Here is a 6,013-nt window from a genome sequence, read left to right as displayed (position 1 = left end):
ATTGGCCTCTTGCTGTCCCCGACGAAGTGCCGAACGGGGTTAGCACCCTTGCTGCACCATTAACTGAAATTGTGAAGAAACATGTGGGATTTAAGTGGGGTAGTGAACAAGAAAAGGCATTTAATCTAATTAAGGAGAAATTAGTTTCTGCACCATTACTTGCTTTACCTGATTTTACTAAAACTTTTGAAATTGAGTGTGATGCTTCAGGTATAGGTATTGGAGCTGTTTTGATGCAAGAAGGGCGTCCAATTGCTTATTTTAGTGAGAAATTGGGTGGAGCAGCCCTAAACTATCCTACCTATGACAAGGAGATGTATGCATTGGTGAGAGCTTTGGAAACTTGGCAACATTATCTTCTACCTAAAGAGTTTGTTATACACACTGATCATGAGTCCTTGAAGCATTTGAAAGGGCAAGGTAAGTTACATAAGAGACATGCCAAATGGGTTGAATTTATTGAGCCATTTCCTTATGTGATCAAATATAAACAAGGTAAGGAGAATGTGGTGGCTGATGCATTATCTAGAAGATATGCACTTATCTCTACATTAAATGCAAAGTTGTTAGGATTTGAGTACATTAAAGAATTATATGCTAACGATCCTGATTTTGCTAATGTGTTTAATGCTTGTGAGAAAGTTGCATTTGGTAAATTCTATAAGCATGATGGGCTTTTATTTAGAGAAAATAAATTGTGTGTGCCTCATAGTTCTTTGCGTGAATTGCTTGTGCGTGAAGCTCATGGGGGTGGTTTAATGGGACATTTTGGCATTGCAAAGACTTTAGATGTTTTAAAAGAACACTTCTTTTGGCCACATATGAAACGTGATGTTGAAAGAATATGTGAGAAGTGTATCACTTGTAAACATGCTAAGTCAAGAGTTTTACCCCATGGATTGTATAACCCTCTGCCCATACCTAGTGAACCTTGGGTTGATATTTCTATGGACTTTGTTTTGGGTTTACCTAGGTCAAAAAGGGGAAATGATTCTGTTTTTGTTGTTGTTGATAGGTTTTCAAAGATGGCGCATTTCATTCCATGTCATAAAACTGATGATGCGACAAGCATAGCTAATTTGTTTTTCAAGGAAATAGTCAGGTTGCATGGAGTACCAAGGAGCATAGTTTCAGATCGAGATGCTAAGTTCTTGAGCCACTTTTGGAAAACTTTGTGGGGTAAGTTGGGTACTAAACTTTTGTTTTCTACTACTTGTCATCCACAAACTGATGGACAAACTGAGGTTGTAAATAGAACTCTGTCTACTTTGTTGCGTGCCATTATTCAAAAGAACTTGAAAACTTGGGAAGAATGTTTGCCACATGTTGAATTTGCTTACAATAGAACTGTCCATTCAGCTACTAAATTCTCACCATTTGAGATTGTATATGGTTTTAATCCATTAACTCCTTTGGATTTATTACCTTTACCTATTGATGAACGTGCTAGTATGGATGGTAAAAAGAAAGCTGAACTTGTCAAGCAATTGCATGAGAGAACACGTCAACACATAGAAAAGCGAACTGAACAATATGCTACTCAAGCCAACAAAGGACGTAAGCAAGTGGTTTTTCAGCCTGGAGATTGGGTTTGGGTGCATATGAGAAAGGAGAGGTTCCCAGCACAAAGGCGTTCCAAGTTACTTCCAAGGGGAGATGGTCCATTTCAAGTGGTTGCACGGATCAATGACAATGCCTACAAATTGGATCTTCCTGGTGAGTATAATGTGAGTGCTACTTTCAATGTTTCTGATCTTTCTCCTTTCGATGTAGGTGAAGATTCGAGGACGAATCCTTTTGAAGAGAGGGGGAATGATGAGAACCATCAAGGGACCATTAAAACTTCAAGTGATCCTTTGCACATTCATGGAGGCCCAATTACAAGAGCAAGAGCCAAAAAGATGCAAGCTGCTTTAAATGGATTAATTGAGAAAATATGGATTGAAAATGCAATTCAAGATGCAAGACATCATGAATTGGGCTTGAAGAGAAGACAAGGCATTGTGGGCATTATTCAAGTCATTGGGCAGCCAAATACACAAGTTGTATCAAATGCAGAAAGGTCAAATTCGGAATAAAAACTGTATTGATTGAGCCCGAATTAAAATGCAAGCTATATACCGTTGGAAAGATAATTAAGTTAGCTTTCCAATAAATTTTACAGAGCTGGATTTGGAGTTCTCTAGAAGGAGTTATGACCAATTCTTTACAGCTTGTTCAGACTTGGGATTTTCAACGAATCCTTTGTTTTTCAACTTATTTGTTTGTTTTGTTTCAAGTTTGTCAATGATAGCATTAATTATAGTAGGCTAGCATTAAGTTTGTCAAAGATAGCATTGATCATGGTGGGTTGGTGAAGACTTTTGAAACATCTTTTGACAAACTTACTTGGAGGATTGTTCCAATGTTTCCATTTGTATTTTTAGGATCTTGGGTTCCTTTTAGCCTATTTAAATTCAGCAACCTTGGTATGTAAGGAGAGGAATGTTATTTTGAATTTGAAAGATTATTCTTTCTTTGGTTCTTTTGAGAACTAGTGAACTTATCAAGAATTTACATTCTTGTGGTGTTCCAAATTTAGACTTATCACTCACCTTCTCATCTCTTTCTTGAGTGTGGCGTCAATACCCTTCTCTATACCTTTGGTTCATGTTTTCTTAAGCATTGGGTCAAGGTTTTTGTTTGCCATAAATCTGTTTAGAACTTTCTTGGGAAGTTGAAACTACAAATTAATTGTAGGATTGAAAGTTTCATTGTGGGATTCGTATCACTAACCTCCGACGAATGACCAACAACCACATCTGGGGTCCAGAGTTTAATAAAAAAGAAGCAGAGATTAGAAAGCTCAAAGCTGAATTGACAAGAATTGATGCTGAAAAGACTCGACCTTCTCTTTTTACTCAAACACCCACCCCAGCAGTACCTCCTCCGATCTTTGAAACTTATGCACCTTTCTACACACCATCCAGAGCTCAACAACTTGTTTACAATCAGTTCTTTCGATTCTCCCACCTTCAACCAACTCCTCAACCAAAGCCATCTTCACCCAAAAAATCAAAATCCAAAGTTAAGGTCTCAGAACCAAAGTCAAAGGCTACTTCATCTTCATCTGTTCCTCCGGTACCACCAGAAGACTCACCAAAAGCCACTCTTGAACTTCCCAAAAAAGACAAAGGCCCAATGGATTAGTATCATTATCATACTGTCCAAAACACATCTTCTGACTCCTGTGAGCCAGAAACAATTTATGAGTCAAACCCATTAGAGTCCAACCCGTCTTTCTCTTCCTCATCCACAGACTCAGTCGGTACCTCCACTAACTCTGAATCCGAATATGCTGACATTATAAGCATATTAATGGCCATTAAAACTAAAGATCCAAGCACTGCAACAGCCACACCTATTGTTGAAGACAGTTCTTCTGATGCCGAAACTAAAGCATCTCCAACAAAACCAGAGCCATCAATGCCTCCACCAGTCCTTGATCACTCAACAAAACCATCTTCAGCATCTTAGTTCACATTTGATGACATTCCGAGTCATAAATGGCCTACTCAACTTCAAGAATTTACCGCATAGATTGACCTCCAAAGAACCAAACCTAATGTTCAACCTCAAGCTGTTCTTTGCGAATTCATGGCTTGGTCAACGGGTTCTTTACGAGACTGGTTAGAAAGTTTGGGAGAATACAGACAGCTCCAATTCATGCAATATCCAATTGGCAACAGCACTCAATATCATCCATGAACAATTCATCGGTGAAAAGACAGCGTCTGCTGATGCAAACAGAAATAGTATCATCAGATGAAGTGCTACTCGCTCAAAAGACACCTTTTGGAATCTCATTACAAAAGGATGAGTATTCTATTTTATAAGCTGAATGGGTTCAACGAGCCATCTCTCAAACATGTCTTCATAGCCTCTCTTCCTTCTAAGTTACAACCTGATCTTCAAAGGAAACTCACGGCCACTAATCTCAGCATAGTTGATATCTCTTTGGGAAAGATTTTCCAAATGGCAATGCTATGTCTCGACAAGATCTATGAGCAAAAAGAATTCTTCAAAGATCTCATGGAAGACAAATAATCATTTTCTGAAGCCTGTAAAAAACCCTATCTCAGGATGGAATGGAAAGATGAAAAGAAGTGTATCTGTCCAACCATAAAGAAGAAATATTTCCAGAAACACTTCCACAGAAAATCATCCTCTAAAAAACCTCTCCGATATTTCAGAAAAAAAGGATGTTTCCCAGTACATAAAGAAAAAGCACAATCGTTGTTTCATCTGCAAGAAACGTGGTCACTTTATGCTAAACTGTCCTCACAAATCTGCTCGTCTCATACAGCATCTTCAACATTCTTTCTTGTTATCTGAGAATGAAGATGTTGAATCAAATTTTTCAGAACAGTCAGAACAAGATGATCATACTACCTTTATTATCGCAGAATCTTCTGATTCTGATGATATTTCAGTCATTTCCACAGTTCAAACTATCAACCATGTTTCATCCATTCCTAGACCTTCTCTAAAAATGTCAATCCTTCCTTCAAAGTTTCATAAACCTGTTCCTGTCATCGGATTTATTGACACTGGTGCAGATACCAATATGATTGATCCTTCTGTCCTTCCCTCTCATTGTTGGGAAAAACACTCGAAACTTTTCCGAGCAGTTAATGGAGAAACTTTTGAAACCACTTTGATTACCAAAAAACCCATTGGTGTTCAATTTTTTTCAAATTGCATAATTTGGAAAAAGATTGTAACATCCAAACTTCCAGATAAAGATTACTTATAGGTTTTGACATTCTCTATTTTTTTAAAAACCTATTCCTCACCAGTTCTGGAGTTCGCTACAAATAAATGTTCTTGCCGTACACAGATACATTACGCCTGTATGCACTTTCCGAAACACCATCCCCATACAGTCATATTTCACAGAAGTTCCTAGAATTTTGTCCAGAAAACCATTCACAGTTCCACCTCCCTTCACCTCTTTGGAAAAATGAACAATTCTTCATTCACCTTCCTTTTAAGCTTAATGAAGACATCATCCCCACCAAAGAATCACACCCGGGTATGTCTCCTTCCGACCTCCTACTTAATAAGCAAGAATGTTCTCAGTTGCTTCAGCAAGGTCTCATTGAATCTACTGTTTCAGATTGGGCTTGTCAAGCCTTCTATGTTGAAAAACGTTCTGAATTAGTTCGTAGAAAAAAGAGGTTAGTTATTGACTACCAGCCACTTAATTCTTTCCTTAAAGATGATAAGTTTCCCCTTCCAAAAATCCAGACCTTGTTTGTCCATCTTCAAGGGGCTCGTATCTTCTCTAAGTTTGATTTAAAAGCTGGTTTTTGGAAACTTGGTATTTCACCAGTTGACCGTCACAAAACTGCCTTCTGCATCCCTGATGCCCATTATAAGTGGACTATTATGCCTTTTGGTCTTAAGGTTGCTCCTTCATTATTTCAAAAAGCCATGACGAAAATCTTCAATCCTATCCTTCATCATGGTCTAGTTTACATTGGTGATATCTTATTATTTTCCTCCGATCATGAGAGCCACTAGAAGGTCCTTTTTGATTTCTTTCTTATTGTGCTTAGTATAAGAATCAATTGACTTTCTTGGCATGGTAATTAAAGATGGCCATTATCAAACTGGTCCACACATTACAACTAAATTATTAAAGTTTTTAGACACACATCTCAACAAAAAGCAGATCCGACAATTCCTCAGGATTGTTAATTATGCCCGTGATTTCATCCCTAAAGTTGCGATCCACACAAGCTCTGTATCGCGCATGCTCAATCAAAAGTGCTCTTCATGGGGACGAGTGCAGACGGAAGCTGTCCGACGGCTAGTGGTGATAACCCAGGCGCCTCCTCGTCTCTGAGATCCCAAATTGGGGATGCAGTCTACAGACCGATGTCAGTGATGATTACTGGAGTGCCATCCTTCGTGGAGAGATCAATAGTGTACGACAGTTTCTGTGCCCATGCTAGCGAACAATGCAAAG

Source organism: Citrus clementina, unplaced genomic scaffold (assembly GCF_000493195.1).
Source record: "Citrus clementina cultivar Clemenules unplaced genomic scaffold, Citrus_clementina_v1.0 scaffold_2, whole genome shotgun sequence".
Lineage (NCBI taxonomy): Eukaryota > Viridiplantae > Streptophyta > Magnoliopsida > Sapindales > Rutaceae > Citrus > Citrus x clementina.
This window is presented reverse-complemented; position numbering follows the sequence as displayed.